Source organism: Macaca fascicularis, chromosome 14, assembly GCF_037993035.2.
Source record: "Macaca fascicularis isolate 582-1 chromosome 14, T2T-MFA8v1.1".
NCBI classification, from domain to species: Eukaryota; Metazoa; Chordata; class Mammalia; order Primates; family Cercopithecidae; genus Macaca; species Macaca fascicularis.
In genome coordinates, this window is record NC_088388.1 from 58877219 (window position 1) to 58889836 (window position 12618).

Below are 12618 nucleotides of genomic sequence, written 5' to 3' on the forward strand. Positions count from 1 at the left end.
TCCGTTTCCAGCCACGCCCCCTTTCCCGGGGCCCTAAATGCTTCGGTAGTACTCCTATTCCGTAAATGCCGGTGCGTCCTCGCCTCATTCCGCGAGCGCCCGCAACTACCGAGCGCCCGCAGCTACCGTGCGCCCGCAACTCCCGAGCGCACTGCTCTCCTGCGCCGGAATGCCAGCAGCCAAAGGTCGGGAGGCGCGGGATCCTTCTGGCCAATCAGGAGTCACGTTCCACCGCGCTGTCTCTTCCCGCCCCGCCCCTCCCGTATCCACGGAAACACTGCAAGTGTCTACTCCAAGACCTAGGACTTCCGTTTCGGTCCAGCAGGGCTGCGGCCATTGTTTGTGTGGACTGAGTGTTTTGGCCATAACGGTCCACTCTCACAGGCTCCGTTAAGTGACGTGAACTCTTGGGAGGACTGAGCCAGAAGCGAACAGGGCAAGACGAGCTGTGTTTGAAGGAAGAGGGGCAGAAAATCGAGGGTCAGGGACTGAGAAGCGACTCCGGTTTAGAAACACCGGAGACACCGGTGTAGGTGGGTACATCACGGCTTCTTTCCCACGTTAAGACTGAATAAAGGCAAGTAGAGGAGGGCAGAAGCAGCTTGGTCCCTGGGGTATGGGTGCCCGGCGTTCGGTGCTGGGGCAGAGTTCTGGCCGGGGATCTGGATAAGCAACGGAGGCCGCGCGCGTCTTCACTGGAGGAGCAGAGGACCCCCGGATCTGTGGCCAAGACCTGGAGATCCCGCTCCTAGAGAACCGTTGTGTGTCTGGTTCTCTGGTGCTTACACTTGGGCAGCCCGTGACGCGTTGGGGGAGCCCAAACCTGTCCTGCTCTTGGAGCACGCATGAAACGTTTTTTTCCTAGAGAATAAGGGCTCTTAACTAATTGCTTATCATTTTGCCCAGGAACCTACCTGTGATCAGCAAGGAAGGACTGGGTTGGCAAAGGCTCATGCCCCCATTTTACAGGTAAGGAAACTGAGACCTTGAAGATCTAGAAGTTTGGTCTGCTTTAAAGTTCTAAAGTGCTTGATGACAGAGTTGAGACTTTGATCAGGACCTGGGAGCTCCAGTTCTGGGATACTTCTCTAAGACTGCGGGTACCTTTCTGATAGTAAATCCAGTATTCCTGTTTAGCAAGTAGGGGAGGACAACGGAATGATTTTCTACTTAAACTGAACAAAATAAGAAAAATACCTTGAAAATAGATACTATTTAAGTTTGCTAGTGCTTTTCTATTATTATTATTAGTAGTAGTAATAATCTCAATAAATGAGTTGTATCTTTTGAAGTTTCTAGAGGGTTGCAAATAAATTTCAAGGTGCCAGTGTTCATAGCTCTCCGTTCTGGTCGTTGAAAGGAAACAAGAACATTCATAGGCTTCTTTTTGACCTCATGCTAGGAGATTTGTGCATCGTACCCAGTTAGTATATGGGGAATTTAATGAGTTTGGGAATTTAAAGTCATACCGGGTTTTCAATCCCCCTTCCTCCTCAGCTCAGCCATCTCAGCACTACCCTTCCCGAGAAGAGGGACACAAAGGAGGAAGGAATGTACACTGTTTTCCTCATAGTCTGATCCCAGGTGAGGATGATTGTCCCTGCATTCTTCATGGGTGGTGGAAGTAGTGGAAGTGGCAATGAGGATGGATGGATGGATGACTGGACAGAAAATGTTCCTCGCTTGCCTGAGAAATTTTCAAGCATGCAGACTTGACCCTGCCCCAACCCAGTGTCTTTTCCCAATGTTTACTCATTCATTCATTCAGTCACTCAAGTCTACTTTATAATTCATGCTGTTCTTGGTGTTCTGAGATAAAGGAATAAATGTCATGGCCAGGCCTGTAATCCTAGCACTTTGGGAGGCCAAGGTGGGTGGATCACTTGAGGTCAGGAGTTTGAGACCAGCCTAGCCAACATGGTGAAACCTCATCTTTATTAAAAATATGAAAATTAGCCAGGCATTGTGGTGGGCACCTGTAATCCCAGCTACTCAGGAGGCTGAAGCAGGAGAATTGCTTGAACCCGGGAGGCTGAAGTTGCAGTGAGCCAGGATGGTGCCACTGTACTCCAGCCTGGGCGACAGAGGAAGACTCCCTTTCAAAAAAAAAAAGTCTTAACATTGAGGGTAACAAATTGTGTGAGATTAATAATAATTTCTGAAGTTATCCACATTAAACAGTGCCAGAATGAGTGGCACTTAAAACACAGCAACAGAAACTCAGATTTGAACAATTATGAGTAGGAAGATATCATTCTAAATAGGAAAGCCATCATTTAGTCTCAGGTACAATTTGAGGGAACAAATAAGGAAACCAGGCTATTGACAAGGAAATGTAACATGAATGTATAAAGCCACATTGTGGAGGGCAATTAATGTTTAAATTTGTTATTTATTCTTGTGCATCTCTTCACATGAACCATATTGACAGATAGCCATTGTTGACCTCTGGGTATATTTACTTGTAGTCTTTTATCTAATACTTATTGTCTATACATACTCACTTGTCTGTACAAATACTGATATGTATGTATACATGTTCATTTGTACATGTATGTACACATGTACAAATGTGAACATATATGCACCCGTGTGCACACATGTATATAAAAAGATTAGTGTATATAAAATATTATTAAACAATTTGAGTCATGACAAATAGGCTTCATGAGGGAAGGAAATGTTCCCAGTATATAGAATTGTATTGTGCATATACTAAGCACTCAGTAAATATTTATTCAATGTATGAATAGCTGTTATTTATGTACATTTTTCACTTAACATATAATGAGCATTTTTCCAAGCATACTTTGGTAGCATGAGTTTTAATGACTATATAGTGTTCCATTCTAGGTATATACTATGCTTTATTTAACTTTGCTTTCTTTCTTTTTTTTTGAGACGGAGTCTCGCTGTGTCGCCCAGGCTGGAATGCAGTGGCGTGATCTTGGCTCACTGCAACCTCAGCCTCCCTGGTTCAAGCAATTCTCCTGCTTCAGCCTGCCAAGTAGCTAGGACTACAGGTGCATGCTGCCACACCCCGCTGATTTTTTTGTATTTTTAGTAGAGACGGGGTTTCACCATGTTGCCCAGGCTGGTCTCGAACTCCTAAGCTCAGGCAATCTGCCCACCTTGGCCTCCCATTAAGTTTGCTTTTTATTGGGGAAAATTTAAGTATTTCCCAATATTTTGTTGTTATAAATATCTTATAATACTTAACATAATTTATTAAGTATATGTCTTTTTATATTCTCAAGATATACTCTGAGAAATAGGAAAACAGAATCAAAGGATATAAGCATGTTTTAGGCTTTTGAAAAACTCACGTTCTCTTTTAGAAATGTTACATGATCTTGAACTCCTACAACCATTTGATTAATGATTCTGTCTTACTGAGCCTTTGCCAGCATTGAGTATTAATTTTTAAATTTTGCCTTGATTTGCATCCTTTTAATCCTCAGTAGGGTTGATTTTTTTACATATATTCATTGACTCCTTATATTCCTTCTTTGATGAATCGCCTTTTGATATATGTCACTGTTTTCCTACTGAAGTTTTTGTTTCCATTTGATAGTAGATATTCTGTGTGTAAAACATATAAATCATTTGTCATATGTTATAAATATTTCTCCTAGTTTATCATTTGCCTTTTAGTTTAAGGACTTGTTTATATAAGTTTTAAATTTGCATAAAATGAAATCTTATTTCTTTTACTTATATGGTTTTGTGCTTAGAAATCTCTTCTTCACTTCCAAATTTAATATGTAATTGCTTTAATTTTCCTGTTTATTGTGTTAAGTATTTTAAACTTTTAATTTTTAAACCTGTCAAGAATTGATTTTGATGTGAGAAATGACAGGATTTAAACATTCTTTTTACTTCCTAGTTATTTAATTTTTCTGCTAACATTTATCTTCTCTACTGACTGTGGTGCTACCTTTTCATCTACAAAATTACACATATACATTATGTATATGAAGATTACTTTTGAGGCTGTCTTGTTTTGTGGACCCTCTTCTTAATTCTTATACTGGTATCCGAATGTTTTTATTGTTGTCCTTTATATGTAGTGCATTTAATAGGCAATGAAGAAGAATGTAGCCTTTCTTTTTCACTCAATGAAGATAAAAAGGAGAGAGGATGACTTTTTCCACAGAATAATATTCTGATGATTTCCATTTTGGACAAAAAGATGTAAAAGGAACATATATATAATAAGTTTTCAATAATAAGTATATGTTAATCTTTCATTATATTTAATCAGTATAGCACATTGGTCATAGTACAGGCTCCACATCTACTACCTAAGCTTATTGCATGTCTATCACTTCTTAGTACTGTGAACTAGATTGAATCACTTAGCCAGTCTTTTATCTTTATATTGGAGAAATAACAGCTACTGTGTAGGGCTGTTAAGAATGTTAAACAAGATCATACATGTAAAAATAACTTACAACAGTGCTGGACATGAAGAACTCACTAATAATTGATTGTGTTAAGTTAGCTATTATTTGAACTATAATGCATATCTGATATAATTTTTTTAGTCACTAAGACATAAGAACTGAGACAGAGAATCAAGCTTAATTTTTTTTTCTGCCACATGTCATCGTTTGTTCCAACATCATTAATTGAATAAGCCATCTTTCCCCCACAAATTTGATGTAACCTTTTTCATAAATATAATGTGTAAAATGCACTGTTGTACTCGTGTCCATTTCTGGATTTGTACCTGTTTCCATTGATCTTCTCTACTTCTATGTCAAGTCATGTTATGAATTACAGAGTCCTTGTTAAAGTTTTAATATGCCATTGAATTAGCCTTTCCTCATTATTCCACTTTCAAAATGGTTTTCTTTCAAAAGCATTTGAAAATCAGTTTGTTACAGCTCCTTCTCCCCCACATCAAAATCAAGATTAACATCTTGATTAAACCTGCTTGAAAACAGAGATAAGGCCGGGCGCGGTGGCTCAAGCCTGTAATCCCAGCACTTTGGGAGGCCGAGACGGGCGGATCACGAGGTCAGGAGATCGAGACCATCCTGGCTAACACGGTGAAACCCCGTCTCTACTAAAAAATACAAAAAAAAAAAGTAGCCGGGTGAGGTGGCGGGCGCCTGTAGTCCCAGCTACTCGGGAGGCTGAGGCAGGAGAATGGCGTAAACCTGGGAGGCGGAGCTTGCAGTGAGCTGAGATCCGGCCACTGCACCCCAGCCTGGGCGGCAGAGCAAGACTCCGTCTCAAAAAAAAAAAAAGAAAACAGAGATAAGTTTAGTTAGAACAAAATTATATTTATTTCTCCTAAGATTGAGCAGAGTCATCTTGTTTTTTCAATGTTTTTTTTTTTTTTTTTTTTTTTGTGTGTGTGTGTGTGTGTGTGTGTGTGTGTGTGTGTGTTTGAGACAGAGTCATCTTGCTCTGTTGCCCAGGCTGGAGTGCAGTGGCACACTCTTGGCTCACTGCAACCTCTGTCTCCTGGGTGCAAGTGATTCTCATGCCTCAGCCTCCCAAGTAGCTGGGATTACAGGTGTGATCTGCCACGTCTGGCTAATTTTTGTATTTTTAGTAGAGACAAGGTTTCACCATGTTGGCCAGGCTAGTCTCGAACTCCTGACTTCAAGCGATCTGCCCGCCTTGGCCTCCCAAAGTGCTGGGATTACAGGCATCAGCCACCGCGCCCGGCCCCAACCTTATTTTTAGCCCTCAAATTCTAAGACTATCTTTATATAGGTTCTGAGTATTTTTGGTAAATTTATTTTTAGGAATTTATATTCTTATTGCTATTACACATTTCATTTAGGCAGAGCTTGCAGTGAGCTGAGATTATGCCACTGCACTCCAGCCTGGGTGACAGAGCGAGACTCCATCTCAAAAAATATATATATATATAATTTATATGTCTGAACTCTTTTTCTATACTCTTAAATTTTATGTAATTTGAACTTTATTGTGATGTATTTCATATAAGCAAAAGAATATATGAAAACATATGTACAATTTATAATAACATGAATATCTACCATTGAACTCAGCATATACTGTTTTTTCTTTTTAAGACAGACTGTTTGCTTTCTCTCCCACCCTGGAGTGCAGTAGCATGATCTCAGCACACTGCAACCTCCACCTCCCGGGTAATATATATATATTTTTTTTTTCTGTGACAGGGTTTCCCCATGTTGGCCAGGCTGATCTCGAACTCCTGGCCTCAAGTGACCTGCCTGCCTCAGCCTCCCAAAGGGCTGAGATTATAGGCATGAGCCACCATGCCCAGCCTAAATCAGCATATACTTTTAAAAGCCCCCTGATGACTCCAAAATTTATTTCCCACCCCTTTCCTAAAGGGGCAGCCACTATCTTAAATGTTGTTATGCCTTAGTTTTTTTTTTCCTGTGCTTTTAACTACATCTACATTTCTAAACACAATTGTTTAGTTTTGCATATTTTTGAACATTATATAGATAGAATCACTGTATGTATTCTTCCATGAATAGCTTCTTTTGCATAATGTTAACTTTTACAGTGCAGCAATGTTGATTCACGTAGTTGTTCATTTTCACAGCTGTGTACTGTTTCATAGTATGAACAACTTATCTATTTTGTTACTGACTTTTTGGATTGTTTTTAGTTTTTTGCTGTTACAACATTTATAATGCTCTGTTCTTGTACAGATCTTTTGGTATACACGTGTAATCACTAGTTTATAATTCTAGTAGCAGAATTTCTGGGATCATGAATTCCCTTATGATTGCCATTAGTTTTCAGCTGATTTTCTTGGCTCTCTCAGATGTGCAGTCATATCCTCTACAGTTAATTTTGTCTAATTGCATTATCATGTAGTTTCACAGTAGTTTAAAAATTGTGGATTTGCAGTATCCTTGTCAACTTTCCAGTTTTAACGAGAATGACTTTAATGTTTTACCTTTGCGTTTAAGATATGTTTGTATGTCTTTTGGTTTGTTTTGTTTTGCATGCTTTGTCTGTAGTTTTAAATGAAAGATGTGTTTTGAATTTTAAGAAGTATACTTTTTGGCATCCATTAGAATAATCATATGGCTTTTCTTATTTGATGTTATTATAAAAGTTTAAAGTTTTTTTTTATTATTATACTTTAAGTTCTAGGGTACATGTGTATAACGTGCAGATTTGTTACATATGTATACTTGTGCCATGTTGGTGTGCTGCACCCCTCAACTCGTCAGCACCCATCAACTCGTCATTTACATCAGGTATAACTCCCAATGCAATCCCTCTCCCCTATCCACTCCCCATGATAGGCCCTGGTGTGTGATGTTCCCCTTCCCGAGTACAAGTGATCTCATTGTTCAGTTCCCACCTATGAGTGAGAACATGCAGTGTTTGGTTTTCTGTTCTTGCGATAGTTTGCTGAGAATGATGATTTCCAGCTGCATCCATGTCCTTACAAAGGACATGAACTCATCCTTTTTTATGGCTGCATAGTATTCCATGGTGTATATGTGCCACATTTTCTTAATCCAATCTGTCACTGATGGACATTTGGGTTGATTCCAAGTCTTTGCTATTGTGAATAGTGCCGCAATAAACATACGTGTGCATGTGTCTTTATCGCAGCACGATTTATAATCCTTTGGGTATATACCCAGTAATGGGATGGCTGGGTCATATGGTACTTCTAGTTCTAGATCCTTGAGGAATCGCCATACTGTTTTCCATAATGGCTGAACTAGTTTACAATCCCACCAACAGTGTAAAAGTATTCCTATTTCTCCACGTCCTCTCCAGCACCTGTTGTTTCCTGACTTTTTAATGATTGCCATTCTAATTGGTGTGAGATGGTATCTCATTGTGGTTTTGATTTGCATTTCTCTGATGGCCAGTGATGATGAGCATTTTTTCATGTGTCTGTTGGCTGTATGAATGTCTTCTTTTGAGAAATGTCTGTTCATATCCTTTACCCACTTTTTGATGGGGTGGTTTGTTTTTTTCTTGTAAATTTGTTTGAGTTCCTTGTAGGTTCTGGATATTAGCCCTTTGTCAGATGAGTAGATTGCAAAAATTTTCTCCCATTCTGTAGGTTGCCTGTTCACTCTGATGGTAGTTTCTTTTGCTGTGCAGAAGCTCTTCAGTTTAATTAGATCCCATTTGTCAATTTTGGCTTTTGTTGCCGTTGCTTTTGGTGTTTTAGACATGAAGTCCTTGCCCATGCCTATGTCTTGAGTGGTATTACCTAGAATTTCTTCTAGGGTTTTTATGGTATTAGGTCTAACATTTAAGTTTCTAATCCATCGTGAATTAATTTCTGTATAAGGAGTAAAGAAAGGATCCAGTTTCAGCTTTCTACTTATGGCTAGCCAATTTTCCCAGCACCATTTAGTAAATAGGGAATCCTTTCCCCATTTTTTGTTTTTCTCAGGTTTGTCAAAGATCAGATGGCTGTAGATGTGTGGTATTATTTCTGAGGACTCTGTTCTGTTCCATTGGTCTATATCTCTGTGTTGGTACCAGTACCATGCTGTTTTGCTTACTGTAGCCTTGTAGTATAGTTTGAAGTCAGGTAGTGTGATGCCTCCAGCTTTATTCTTTTGACTTAGGATTGTCTTGGCAATGCAGGCTCTTTTTTGGTTCCATATGAACTTTAAAGCAGTTTTTTCCAATTCTGTGAAGAAAGTCATTGGTAGCTTGATGGGGATGGCATTGAATCTATAAATAACCTTGGGCATTATGGCCATTTTCATGATATTGATTCTTCCTATCCATGATCATGGTATGTTCTTCCATTTTTTAATGTCCTCTTTTATGTCACTGAGCAGTGGTTTGTAGTTCTCCTTGAAGAGGTCCTTTACATCCCTTGTAAGTTGGATTCCTAGGTATTTTATTCACTTTGAAGCAATTGTGAATGGAAGTTCATTCATGATTTGGCTCTCTGTTTGTCTGTTACTGGTGTATAAGAATGCTTGTGATTTTTGCACATTAATTTTGTATCCTGAGACTTTGCTGAAGTTTCTTATCAGCTTAAGGAGATTTTGGGCTGAGACAATGGAGTTTTCTAAATATACAATCATGTCATCTGCAAAGAGGGACAATTTGACTTCTTCTTTTCCTAACTGAATACCCTTGATTTCTTTCTCTTGCCTGATTGCCCTAGCCAGAACTTCCAACCCTGTGTTGAATAGGAGTAGTGAAAGAGGGCATCCCTGTCTTGTGCCAGTTTTCAAAGGGAATTTTTCCAGTTTTTGCCCATTCAGTATGATATTGGCTGTGGTTTTGTCCTAAATGGCTCTTATTATTTTGAGATACGTTCCATCAATACTGAATTTATTGAGCGTTTTTAGCATGAAGGGCTGTTGAATTTTGTCAACGGCCTTTTCTGCATCTATTGAGATAATCATGTGGTTTTTGTTTTTGGTTCTGTTTATATGCTGGATTATGTTTATTGATTTGAGTATGTTGAACCAGCCTTGCATCCTAGATATGAAGCCCACTTGATCATGGTGGATAAGCTTTTTGATGTGCTGCTGGATTCGGTTTGCCAGTATTTTATTGAGGATTTTTGCATCAATGTTCATCAGGGATATTGGTCTAAAATTCTCTTTTTTTGTTGTGTTTCTGCCAGGCTTTGGTATCAGGATGATGTTGGCCTCATAATATGAGTTAGGGAGGATTCCCTCTTTTTCTTTTGATTGGAATAGTTTCAGAAGGAATGGTACCAGCTCCTCCTTGTACCTCTGGTAGAATTCAGCTGTGAATCCATCTGGTCCTGGACTTTTTTTGGTTGGTAGGCTATTAATTATTGCCTCAATTTCAGAGCCTGCTATTGGTCTATTCAGGGATTCAGCTTGTTCCTGGTTTAGTCTTGGAAGAGTGTAAATGTCCAGGAAATTATCCATTTCTTCTAGATTTTCCAGTTTATTTGCGTAGAGGTGTTTATAGCATTCTCTGATGGTAGTTTGTATTTCTGTGGGGTCGGTGGTGATATCCCCTTTATCATTTTTTATTTCATCTATTTGATTCTTCTCTCTTTTCTTCTTTATTTATCTTGCTAGTGGTCTATCAATTTTGTTGATCTTTTCAAAAAACCAACTCCTGGATTCATTGATTTTTTGGAGGGTTTTTTGTGTCTCTATCTCCTTCACTTCTGCTCTGCTCTTAGTTATTTCTTGCCTTCTGCTAGCTTTTGAATGTGTTTGCTCTTGCTTCTCTAGTTCTTTTAATTGTAATGTTGTGTGTCAACTTTAGATCTTTCCAGCTTTCTCTTGTGGCATTTAGTGCTATAAATTTCCCTCTACACACTGCTTTAAATGTGTCCCACAGATTCTGGTAATTTGTATCTTTGTTCTCACTGGTTTCAAAGAACATCTTTATTTCTGCCTTAATTTCATTATGTACCCAGTAGTCATTCAGGAGCACGTTATTCTGTTTCCATGTAGTTGATCGGTTTTGATTGAGTTTCTTAGTCCTGAGTTCTAGTTTGATTGCACTGTGGTCTGAGAGACAGTTTGTTATAATTTCTGTTCTTGTACATTTGCTGAGGAGTGCTTTACTTCCAATTATGTGGTCAGTTTTGGAATAAGTGTGATGTGGTGCTGAGAAGAATGTATATTCTGTTGATTTGGGGTGGAGAGTTCTATAGATGTCTATTAGGTCTGCTTGCTGCAGAGATGAGTTCAATTCCTGGATATCCTTGTTAACTTTCTGTCTCGATCTGTCTAATGTTGACAGTGGGGTGTTGAAGTCTCCCATTATTATTGCATGGGAGTCTAAGTCTCTTTGTAAGTCTCTAAGGACTTGCTTTATGAATCTGGGTGCTCCTGTATTGGGTGCATATATATTTAGGATCATTAGCTCTTCATGTTGAATTGATCCTTTTACCATTATGTAATGGCCTTCTTTGTCTCTTTTGATCTTTGATGGTTTAAAGTCTGTTTTATCAGAGACTAGTATTGCAACCCCCGCTTTTTTTTGTTCTCCATTTGCTTGGTAGATCTTCCTCCATCCCTTTATTTTGAGCCTGTGTATGTCTCTGCATGTGAGATGGGTCTCCTGAATACAGCAAACTGATGGGTCTTGACTCTTTATCCAGTTTGCCAGTCTGTGTCTTTTAGTTGGAGCATTTAGTCCATTTACATTTAAGGTTAATATTGTTATGTGTGAACTTGATCCTGCCATTATGATATTAACTGGTTATTTTGCTCATTAGTTGATGCAATTTCTTCCTAGCCTCGATGGTCTTTACATTTTGGCATGTTTTTGCAATGGCTGGTACCTGTTGTTCCTTTCCATGTTTAGTGGTTCCTTCAGGGTCTCTTGTAAGGCAGGCCTGGTGGTGACAAAATCTCTAAGCATTTGCTTGTCTGTAAAGGATTTTATTTCTCCTTCACTGATGAAACTTAGTTTGGCTGTATATGAAATTCTGGGTTTAAAATTCTTTTCTTTAAGAATGTTGAATATTGGCCCCCACTCTCTTCTGGCTTGTAGAGTTTCTGCCGAGAGATCTGCTGTTAGTCTGATGGGCTTCCCTTTGTGGGTAACCCGACCTTTCTCTCTGGCTGCCCTTAAGATTTTTTCCTTCATTTCAACTTTGGTGAATCTGGCAATTATGTGTCTTGCAGTTGCTCTTCTGGAGGAGTATCTTTGTGGCGTTCTCTGTATTTCCTGGATTTGAATGTTGGCCTGCCCTACTAGGTTGGGGAAGTTCTCCTGGATGATATCCTGCAGAGTGTTTTCCAACTTGGTTCCATTTTCCCCCTCACTTTCAGGCACCCCAATCAGACGTAGATTTGGTCTTTTTACATAATCCCATACTTCTTGCAGGCTTTGTTCATTTCTTTTTCTTCTTTTTTCTTTTGGTTTCTCTTCTCGCTTCATTTCATTCATTCGATCCTCAATCGCTGATACTTTCTTCCAGTTGATTGAGTCGGTTACTGAAGCTTGTGCATTTGTCACGTGTTTCTCTTGTCATGGTTTTCATCTCTTTCATTTCGTTTATGACCTTCTCTGCATTAATTACTCTAGCCATCAATTCTTCCACTTTTTTTTCAAGATTTTTAGTTTCTTTGCGCTGGGTACGTAATTCCTCCTTTAGCTCTGAGAAATTTGATGGACTGAAGCCTTCTTCTCTCATCTCGTCAAAGTCATTCTCCGTCCAGCTTTGATCCGTTGCTGGCGATGAGCTGCGCTCCTTTGCCGGGGGAGATGCGCTCTTATTTTTTGAATTTCCAGCTTTTCTGCCCTGCTTTTTCCCCATCTTTGTGGTTTTATCTGCCTCTGGTCTTTGATGATGGTGATGTACTGATGGGGTTTTGGTGTAGGTGTCCTTCCTGTTTGATAGTTTTCCTTCTAACAGTCAGGACCCTCAGCTGTAGGTCTGTTGGAGATTGCTTGAGGTCCACTCCAGACCCTGTTTGCCTGGGTGTCAGCAGCAGAGGCTGCAAAAGATAGAATATTGCTGAACAGCGAGTGTACCTGTCTGATTCTTGCTTTGGAGGCTTCCTCTCAGGGGTGTACTCCACCCTGTGAGGTGTGGGGTGTCAGACTGCCCCTAGTGGGGGATGTCTCCCAGTTAGGCTACTCAGGGTTCAGGGACCCACTTAAGCAGGCAGTTTGTCCCTTCTCAGATCTCAACCTCCATGTTGGGAGATC

At 39.7% G+C, this 12618-nt stretch overlaps 1 protein-coding gene across 17 annotated transcripts in view; it reads left to right on the forward strand.

Annotated features, from left to right (window-relative positions):
• The first annotated feature begins 302 nt into the window (after positions 1–302).
• ZNF214 (zinc finger protein 214) overlaps positions 303–12618 on the forward strand; it is a 64524-nt gene continuing 52208 nt past the window's right edge. For 13 of the 17 annotated variants that reach the window (XR_012423429.1, XR_012423432.1, XR_012423431.1 and 10 more), the window contains exons 1-3: positions 303–533; positions 907–969; positions 1498–1584. The gene's annotated coding sequence lies outside the window, so the exon portion shown is untranslated. Of the gene's footprint in view, positions 534–906; positions 970–1497; positions 1585–2901; positions 3024–12618 lie in introns of all 17 variants that reach the window. The other 4 variants (XM_065528633.2, XM_065528635.2, XM_005578761.5 and 1 more) reach the window with 2 other exon arrangements.